General features: G+C 45.6%; 1 protein-coding gene across 1 annotated transcript in view; it reads left to right on the top strand.

The window, feature by feature from the left end:
- Positions 1–389: 389 nt before the first annotated feature.
- The window catches only part of NFKB1 (nuclear factor kappa B subunit 1), a 216,852-nt gene continuing 206,530 nt past the window's right edge, over positions 390–10,711 (top strand). Inside the window, exon 1 of the mRNA XM_033935869.1 lies at positions 390–558. The gene's annotated coding sequence lies outside the window, so the exon portion shown is untranslated. The remainder of the gene's footprint in view (positions 559–10,711) is intronic.

The following is a 10,711-nucleotide window of genomic DNA, read 5'->3' as shown; positions in this document are numbered from 1 at the left end:
CTATTTGTGTATTATGGTGCATTTTATGTAATTTTTTTATTGTCATATTATTTGTAATGCACTGCTAAAGCCTGGAAAATTAATAAAGATTAAAAAAAAAAAAAAGAAATTATTAATAGTAATATAAGTTAATTCTGAACTTTGCATCTTTGTAGCATACTCCGCTTATGAACAACAACAACAAAAAAAGAATGAAACACACGGTCTGCACATTTCAGACAAAGGGGGTCTTTCGTAGTTTGTAAGTAACGGAGCCTGCACGGCAAGGGCCAGGACTTCCTCGTTTCTTGCAGCGCCGGCACCGAGCGATTTCTCTCTGTCTCTTTCTCCCTCCCTCTCCTGACGTCAGTGGGAATTTCCAGCCAGGAAGTGAGACGCGCTGTGAGAAGTTACCGCTCGGACGGCGGGAGGCTTCGCCCTGCTAAAGAGCGTGCGCCGGCGCCGGAGGTGCGGGTACCTCTGCCCCGCCCCCCAGTCCAGTGGCCGCGAGCCTCGGACCCGGCAGTCGCGCGGGAGGGACATGCGGCTGTGAGCGCGAGCCAGCCCTTGCCTCTGCGGGTAAGTGTCAGCCGGCGGCCTTCTTGCCGCTACTGAGTCGTCGCGTGGCCCCGGGACGTTGCTTTTTTTGACATCTTTCCTTTTCACTGGTGCATGGTCTGAGCAAATGAGCCAGCCGCTGGCGCGCTCACTTCCTCCTTCGAGAGGCTCCTGTGGCTGCTGGGGGGGGGGGGGAGAGGGGAAGGCTGGTGGTCTTTGCTTGAGGTGGCATGCTCGGCAGAGGAGGAGGAGACGCGTTATAATAACGGTAGCATTATTGGGTTTGTAGAGTGAGATCGTGCAAGAAACTACCTTAAAATGGAAGTTTCGTTGACAGGTAAACAGTAGGCTAAAAGTCAGGTGGCAACCGACACTTTTTTCGTTTGGACCTTCTTATCAAGTTGAGAGGGGGCATAGGGTGTTTTGCTGATGTTAGCAATATATTCGGACCAGGAAAGGTGGCTCCTTTAGTTCTGGCTAAGATTTCTTGTTCCAGACAAGGATTGGATGCTAAAACTTTTCTTTAAAAACAGATCCAAGGACTTCCTGGGACATCATATTCAGATATTTCCTGATGTCTCTAGAGAGACTCAAAAGAGAAGAGAATTCTTAATCCTGAAACCTGGAGTGACTCAAATAGGGGGCATTTTCTTCTTGAGATATCCATGTAAATGTGTAGTTAGATACTTATCCTTGAAGTATATTTTTGCAGAGCCATCTCATTTGATAGGATTTCTCTCAATGAAACGTCTTGAGAAAGGAATAGCTGCGCCTAAGGAAGGTTAACTCTGTATTGTAGTAGACATATGGCTTTTCTTGATAAATTGTTTGATTTACTTTGCTCTACTCTTTAAAATCTTGGACCTAATTATTGAGGACTAGTGTGTGATCAAACGAGTTTATTTTATTTTATGTATTGTTATCTTAAGTTTACATGTGTATTCCAATTTTGGGAATTCAGTTAATTTGTTGTTTTTTTTTGATCGCACTTTTCTGTACAAGATGTCTATGCTTGGTAATATTATTCAGCTTTTCACAGCCCCTAGCCACACTGTCATTGCTGTGCTGGCTTATCCCAAATTCATGTATACTCCCCCCATGACCTTTAGTCTCTTTCCTCACCTGTCCCCCTCCCCCCCCTGCTGCTTAACTCTGATGCCAGCATCCCCTCCCGCATGAAGTACCTCTGATTCCATTTTCTCCCCCAAGAGATACATACAGTACTTCGTTTCACGGTGTCCGGGGCAGTCTGCACCCCTCGCCTCCCCTTCCCTTACTATGCCACTGCTGCGTTTACATTTGTAGTCCCCTTTAACACACGTCACACCCCAAAGGCCCTGTGTTTTTTTATTTTTGGACCTTTCAGTTCCTCCTCTGTCACCTCTCAGAAGCTGATGCCAAAGGGCCATGGACTCCTCCCTCCCTGACCCCCACTGAGTGATGGGATGCTGCTGGCAGTGGCTCATTTTTGGCCCCATGGGGGAAGGGAGCACAGGACAACACAGGCCGCACATCAGTACTTTTTTTTCCTTTTCAATCCTGACCTGCAACCTCCAGGAGCAGCAGGGCACAAAGTAGCAAATCTTTTCCTTTGCCTGATGCCCTCCCCATATTTTTAGCGGATCATAAAGCGAGGCCTGTCTGCTGCTTCTGCAAATGCTCATGGCAGAGAAAACTTTGTAGTATGGATCTATCTGATCCCTAAGTTTTATATTTGAACTTCCTTTTCCGATGCCTATAAGTGCAGGTTCTTACCGACGACAAGGAGTAAACATCAGTCAGAAGCTGTAATTTTATTTTATTTTTTTAAATCTCTCTGTGTTATATTATCATTAGCGCTTGCTAGGATTTAAAACACAATTTCATTCACATTCTCTTTGTATTAGGATACAGCGAGGGTCTTGTCTTTATTGACCCAACACGAGCCATGTTTCGGCGCACAACGCCCACATCAGGGTGTGGCCAATAAGCAAAATATGATTACCAAACTCCGAGGATCAGAATCGGTCCTAAAGCCCTATGGAAAGCAGTGGATCCCATAGGTTGTGCGTGACTTTGTATTTCCATGTATAGGGCTATCCTACTTTCCCCTTTCCCTTCATTCATAGTGAGTTGGGGGAATGAAATGGGATTTGATTAATTTGGTCCAGAAGTGATCTGGAAGAGAAAAGTGTCACACCCTATGATTTCAACCAGGAATCACTGCCAAAAGTTTGGTTCCTATTTCTGGGTCGACGATGAAGCGCCACTAGAATTAAAACAGTTCTGGTATCTCAGTATGTGCTCTGGCTGACCTCCGCTGCTGTTTCTGAGCCACATGCAGGCGGTGAGGTTGAGTTCGGGGCTCTGTTGACTGGGGAATGGCATGAACATAAAAGGGACAGATGGGGGGAGGGGGCACGGCAGTGTACAAAATAAAAATGGACATTTTAATTTTGGCTATAGAAGTATGAAAGAAGGGCAATGCCACATTAACCATACTGTGTTTTGCCATGCCATGTTGACCACACGATGTTTGCCGCTCCATGTCTTCCATGCTATTTTGCGTCATGCACACTTGCCTTACAAATTTTGACAAATCATATGTTTGCCATGCTATATTTTGATGTACTATACTCGTCATGCTAAGTTTCACCATACCATGAACACTATTTATTTCACAAAAGTCCTTTATTCATCAAATAATTGAACAATTCAACCTCAATGAGTTTGAATTGTTCAATTATTTGATGAATAAAGGACTTTTGTGTAATAAATAGTGTTCACCAATCTTATTAGGACATATCCACTCTTTGCTTTGCGACGTTGAGTTTGTGGATTTGGTTCTCCTGTGTTTATCTTTGTCATATATTTTGTTAACTATGTTTTTTGCTATCTCTGTCAGACAATGTTTGCCATGCTGTCTCCTACCATACTAGGTCTGAGAGTGTGTTGCAGAGTTTACAGCAGGGGTGTCAAAGTCCCTCCTCAAGGGCCGCAATCCAGTCAGGTTTTCAGGATTTCCCCAATGAACATGCATGAGATCTATTTGCATGCACTGCTTTCATTGTAGGCTAATAGATCTCATGCATATTCATTGGGGAAATCCTGAAAACCCGACTGGATTGCGGCCCTCGAGGAGGGACTTTGACACCCCTGGTTTAGAACTACAGCCTCAGCACCCTGAGTTTGGGGATACAAATCCACACTGCTCCTTGTGACCCTGGGCAAGTCACTTGGTCCGCTATTGCCACAGGTATTAGATAGATTATGAGCCTGCCAGGACATACAGGAAAAAAATGGAGTACTTGAATAAATCCATATAAACCATTCTGAGCTCCCCTGGGAGAATGGTATAGAAAATTGAATAAATAAATAACAGAGAGAGAAGTTGGCAGGATGGGTGAAGTTGTCACTGAACTGAGGAAGGACAAACTTATCTGACTGGCACAGTGTATGTCTTGTGTGGTTGTGTGTATATTGTATATCGGTGGTCTCAAACTTGCAGCCCGCCAGGTACTATTTTGAGGCCCTCAGTATGTTTATCATAATCACAAAAGCAAAATAAAACAGTTTCTTTATCATATGTCTCTTTAGCTATAAATTATAATATTATTATTAACACTTAGCCAAAAGGAAAGATTTATAAACTATAAAGAGTTTTATCTCATGCAAAATTGTCATTTCTTTAATAAGACATTAACTATTTTTTCTGAGGCCCTCCAAGTACCTACAAATCCAAAATGTGGCCCTGCAAAGGGTTTGAGTTTGAGATAACTGCTGTATATCTATCTATCTTTTTTTTTTTCTCTCTCTCTCTCTATATATATATATACTGTATAGCAGGGGTGCCCACACTTTTTGAGCTTGCGAGCTACTTTTAAAATGACCGTCAAAATGATCTACCAACAATAAAATTTTAAAAAAACACAAGCACACTGTATGCAGAGAATATGTTAATTATCATTTATATTGCGCGGGTTTTCAAAGAGGTCAAGGCAGATGACTTTATGCAATGTCACCTCAGTAACAACTAAACCAAAATAGACAAATATACTTCCTCCCCTTTTACTAAACCACAATAGCAGTTTTTAGCACAGGGAGCTGCGCTGAATGCCCTGCACTGCTCCCGATGCTCATAGGCTCCCTGTGCTAAAAACCACTATTGCAGTTTAGTAAAAGGGGTTATAGTGCAAAATATAGACAGCAGATATAAATTCTCAAAATGGACACATTTTGATCACTAAATTGAAAATAAAATAATTTTTCCTATACCTTTGTTGTCTGGTGATTTCATGAGGCTCTGGTTGCACTTTCTTCTTCTGACTGTGCATCCAATATTTCTTCCCTTCTTTCAGCCTGCTGTATGCTTCCAAACTTCATTCCCTCTGCCAACTTTTTCTTCCTCTTTCCCTGACCCCTCCCCTTTCTTTCTTTCTTTCTTTCTGTCTCTATGCCCCCTTTCTTTCTGTCTTCCTGTCCCCCCTTTCTTCTGCCTCCATGCTCCCCTTTCTTTCTGTCTGTCTTTCTCTTTTCATGCCCCCTTTCTTTCTTCCTGTCCCCCCTTTCTTTCTCTCTATCTGTCTCCCTGCTCCCCCTTCTTTATGTCTCCCGGCCTGCTCCCAAGCCACTGCTGCTGCCATCGAGGAAGAGGCCTCTAAACCACCGCCGCACCAAGCACTCTGTGCTTCCCCACGCAGAATCGTTGGGCCGACCAGATTTCCTCTTCCCGACGTCATTTCTGAAGTTGGAGAGGAAGTTCCGGGCCAGCCAGGCAGCAATTGGCTGGCCCGGAACTTTCTCTCTGACGTCAGAATTGACATCGGGTGGGGGAAGTTGGTCAGCTCGGTGTTCTGAGTCAGGAAGCAAGTAGAACGCGAAGGCAATGCGACCTTATGGGCACCCCTGCTGTATAGTTTCAAGTTTATTTTGACTTGATGTACAATCTAATGTACAATCTAAGCGGTTCCAAATAAAATTTTATCAAAATGCTAATACAAAGGGGTACAAACACAAACAATTAAAAATGAAGGAAACTACACTAGATACAAAAGGGAAGACAGTAAAGGTTACATTGTATTTAAAAAAATGGACGAGGACATGGAAAAACAAAAGGCAAGTAGAAGAGAAATATATAATACTAAGGGTAATGTCTTGATCTATGCTTCAAAGGCATCTTTGAAAAGAAAAGTTTTAAGACTTGATTTTAATTTTGAGGCACAATTTTCTCGGCTGAGATCAATAGGGAGGGAATTCCACAATGTCATCTTTTACACACACCTGTATATAGGCTAGTATTTCTGTGCACCATTAATTTAATAACTTCAACATAATATAAATTGTACAGTGTTGGTACATTAGAGCAGTGTTTCTCAACTCAGTCCTGGAGTACCCCCTTGCCAATCAAGTTTTCAGGATATCCACATTGAATTTGCATAAACTTGATTTGCATACACTGCCTCCATTCTATGCAAATTTCTTTTATGCATGTTCATTGTGGATATCTTGAAAACCTGACTGGCAAAGGGGTACTCCAGGACCGAGTTCATAAACACTGAACTAGAGTGATAGTGACCCATATGTATTTTCCCCTTTCTTTCTTGTTATTAACATTCTAAACATGTGTTCTTGTGTGCATTATTTCCTATCTCTTAGGTATGTTAAATTCCCCTTATGACCTCTCTGAAATTGTCTCAGTTGAACAATTGTCTCAGCATCACTTAACTGAATAGGAATTTTTACCCTTATACAGGTGGACTGTGATCATGTTTGTTTGTTTATCGCCTGCCCTTATCCAGGGCGAGTTACATGTTAACATTCAAAATAAAACATAACATTTATCATACAAGTCACATCAAGAAAACACTATAATAAACTACATACATACATACATATAAAAATCAAATTGCATATGACATACACGTTGCATCAACGAGGAGCGTCATTTAAGGCCAGAATACTGGCCAACCTTGTCATACATCAAAATCTAAAATTGCATAAGGCATACAAAATGCCTCAATGACGAACATCATTATACCAAATAAAGCAGACCAGACCATCGAAAACCTCCATGACCAGCACTCAACAGCCATCACTCCTTCCCCCTCAGCCAAGCTCAGACCATTTATTTCATCTTTACAGAACAGGTGTCTTTTCAGCATTTTCCTAAAGTTCTGTAAATTTTGCTGTTTGCGAATATATCCTGGAAGGTTGTTCCACTCCCTAGGACTGATACAGTGAAAAAACACTGTTCCTGGAAGAGGAAAGCCTTAAGTCCCGCACGTATGGAACAGACAGAAAGCTTTAGGGAGGTGTTTAAAATGGAAACTGAAGAGGTTGTGGAATTTCTGTTCGACTAGGCCACAAACGCTGTCTGTTGAAGACATGGAGTTTGAGCGGTCATACAAAGTTTATATAATAATCACGAGGGGCCAAATTTGTTCTGGCCAAGAACTGGGAAATCTCCTACAGTTCCAGCTTACAAAGGAATGGATAACCAAAGCTTAAGAGATGATGATGTACAAAAAAGGAGGGCGAATATGATGTTTTTTAAATGAAAAGTTGGGTTCCTTTTAAGCATATGTTAAGGCGAAATGAAGAGTGAGATACAGTACATTGACCTAGTGCAGTAATCCCAAACTCCATGTTTAGGAAATCTGCAGTGAATATGCATGAGAAAGATTTACATATGCCCTTGGTCTTCACTCACAGTCTTCAAGGCCTGCCAACAGGTCAGGTTCTCATGAGAACTACACTTCTCCCTCGGTATTCGTGGGGGTTAGGGGCAGAGCCGGACCGCGAAGTGTGAAAAATCGCAAATAACTTTGTACCGGCTCTGACCCACCCCCAGACCATGCCTGGTGGTCTCTGCCTCCGATCACCTCTTTCCGTGCATGTTTGCAGGGGCCAGTGCGGATGCTTCTCCTCTTTCCCCGCTTCGGTGTCGGGCTGGGCAGAGTGAAGATTGTTCCTCTCTGGGCTGGGCAGCCTGTGACGGCCTTACCTGGTGGTCTAGCGGGCTTTTGGGGCAGGAGCAATCTTCCTATGCTCCTGCCCTGTGCAGATCGCCAATAGGAAATGGCTGCTATGAGCTCCCGGACCACAAAAAGACCACAGAATTCCAAAATAATATTAAAAAACACCTTTATTGTACAACAAGAGTGGAGGGTTTTGAACCCAGTGCCTGACTTGGCCAAGTTTTACCAAATGGCTGCTTCAGGGGCTATAGCAACAAGAAGAGTGTTTGAGAGAGAAGGACTACAATTGAGCAAGATTGGTTACATGCCTGTTCTCACACTAATCTGGTTATTTTAGCCTCTGAAGCAGCCGTCATGGTTTTGTAAAAGAGGGGGGGGGGGTTAATTTCTTATTTTAATCAGAAAATTTTTAAAATGTATTTTTGGTTCCATGTTACTCATCTTTTTATTCCCCTTTGGTTCTATTTCCTCCAGTTATATCTCCACATATATGATTCATATTTATTTATATGTATCACTAGTCTTTAAGCCCGTTACATTAACGGGTGCTAGAATATATGTCTATCTGTCTTTCTGTCTCTCTCTCTCTCTCTCCCGCTGTCTCTCTCTCTCTCCTTGGCTCCCTTTTTCTGTCTGTCTCCCTCCCTCCTGCTGTCTGTCTGTCATTCTTTGCCTCCATTTCCCTGTGCAGCAGCATTTCCACCCCACTTCCCTGTGGAGCAGCAACAGCAACAGCGTTTCCCTTCCTCCCCCCCCCCCCCCCCCCGACTTCCCTGTGCAGCAGCAGCGGTATTTGCCTTCCCCTCCAGGTCCCTGTGCAGCAGTTGCAGCATTTCCCCCACCCCTTCTCTTCTCTTACCGCGATCTGGCCTGCTCCGTTCGGCCCCTCCCCCTCGTTGTGTCCTGCTGCGATCTGGCTGCTCCGTTCGGCTCCTCTCCCTTCCCTTCCCGTGGTCTAGCCTGCTCCATGCCCCCCCCCCTTCCCTTATAGCGTTCCCCACAGGCAGGCAGGCCCAGCTTCTTCCTTGCGGCTCGAGTCCTCTTCTTTGTCGGCCCCCCCTTCCCTTCATGTCTGTCTGTCTTGGTATTTTTTTTTCTTTGTCTCTCTCTCCTTGCATGCTGCCTGTCTGTCATTTTTTCTGTCTGTGAATGTCCCTGTGCCTCCTTCCTATGTCCTTAGTGCCCCTTCCTGTGTCCATAGTGCCCCTTTCTATGTCCTTAGTGCCCCCAGTGCCTCCTTCCTCCCCCCCTCCGATGCCAGCCTGCCTTCCATTGAAACCCCCCCACCCCCTCCGTTGCCTCCCATCCCCCTTCCATTGAAACCTCCCCATGCCAGCCTGCCTGCCTCCCATCCCCCTGAGCAGCATATTTCCATGGAAAACCCCCCTGATGCCATCCTGCGTGCCTGCTTTCCATTGAACCCTCCACCCCCCCTCCAATGCCAGCCTGCCTGCCTCCCATCCCCCTTCCACCGAAACCCCCCCCCATGCCAGTCTGCCTGCCTGCCTCCCATCCCCCTGAGTAGCATGTTTCCATGGAACCCCCCCCATGCCATCCTGGCTGTCTGCCTTCCATTGAACCCCCCACCCCTCTTCCGATGCCAGCCTGCCTGCCTCCCATTCCCCTTCCACTGAACCCCCCCCCCCCCCGCCTGCCTGCTTGCTTGCCTCCCATCCCCCTGAGCAGCATGTTTCCATGGAACCTCCCATGCCATCCTGCCTGTCTGCCTTCCATTGAACCCCCCCAGCCCTCCTCCGATGCCAGCCTGCCTGCCTCCCATTCCTCTTCCACTGAAACTCCCCCCCACCCCGATGCCTGCCTGACTCACCCCACCCCCCTCCCCCGCTGACCCTACCCGGCACAACTGAAACCCCCGTTGACCCTCCCACCGCTACAGGGCTGACAAACCCGGCAGGAGCAGCAGCGTCCCAGGCACACTAAACGCTGCTTCGGATCTTCTACTGGCCTAATTTCCTCTGCCGTGTCTCTGATGACATCATCAGGGACGCGGCAGATGAAATTAAGGCCATTAGAAGACCCGAAGCAGCGTTTAGTGTGCCTGGGACGCTGCTGCTCCTGCCGGGTTTGTCAGCCTTGTAGCGGTGGGAGGGTCAACGGGGGCTTCAGTTGTGCCGGGTAGGGTCGTTGGGGGGGGGGGGTGAGTCGCGGCGTGTTAGTGTTTAGCCAGGTGTGGCTGGTGACAGGAGCCGCGGCGGCACCTTTAAACAGAAAAAATAACTCTGGCAAGGGAGGTGGCCAACTGGCAGGGAGCAGGCCAGACGGAAAAACGGAACCCTAAGCAGCGCATGCGCACTCCTATCTGTGGGTCGCTACAGCTCACGGAAAACGGAAGCACGCGATGGGAGTGCGCATGCGCGGCCTAGCGTTTTATTATATTAGATGGTATGTTTAAGTGACATAATAATATGCAACATGGCATGTGTTAACATGTTATTTATGTGTATACGTCATTTCTGTATAGACCCCTGAGGCCCCCCATGAAACACAGCCCATGTCGGGTCCTACAATAAAAGTTATCTGATTGTCCCTTATCTGGATGGTTCTGGGTGCTTTGTTAATGGCTAGAAGCAAACCATAGATGTGAACAGAACCTAGCCACAACATATGCCAGAAGAAACTGAAAACCCATCTTTTCGACAATTAATCTCCTGTATCCTCTCTTTCTCTCCTATTTTCCACTTTCTCTCCTACTTCCTCTTTCCCCCTTTTGCCTATCCTCTTCCCTCTCCTCCCATCCCTCTCCCTCCTCTCCCCTCTCTCATCTCTACACTTAAACTCCTGTATCCTCTCTTTCTCTCCTATTTTCCACTTTCTCTCCTGCTTCCTCTTTCCCCCTCTTGCCTATCTTCTTTCCTCTCCTCTCCCCCTCTCCCTCCTCTCAATCTCCTGTATCCTCTCTTTGTCTCCTATTTTCCACTTTGTCTCCTACTTCCTCTTGCCCCCTCTTGCCTATTCTCTCCCCTCTCTCCTCTCTTTCTATGAGTCTTTGCATTTGCAATTTTGGACCCCTGAAACACGGACCATGTTGGGTCCTGTGGACTCACACCTGAGAACCATTTTTTTATTGGTTTTTATTTAGTTTTTATTCAATTCTGAATGCTACATTGAATCTTCTTTAATAAAGATCAGATTTCACACCTTGTACGTTGCATCTGCAGTTTGTCCTTTGTTTTTGTCTTTTGACTTTGAGCTGCAGT

This window comes from Geotrypetes seraphini, chromosome 1 (genome assembly GCF_902459505.1).
Source record: "Geotrypetes seraphini chromosome 1, aGeoSer1.1, whole genome shotgun sequence".
NCBI classification, from domain to species: domain Eukaryota; kingdom Metazoa; phylum Chordata; class Amphibia; order Gymnophiona; family Dermophiidae; genus Geotrypetes; species Geotrypetes seraphini.
Note: the sequence above shows the minus strand (reverse complement) of the source record. Positions and strands in the feature narration are given on the sequence as shown.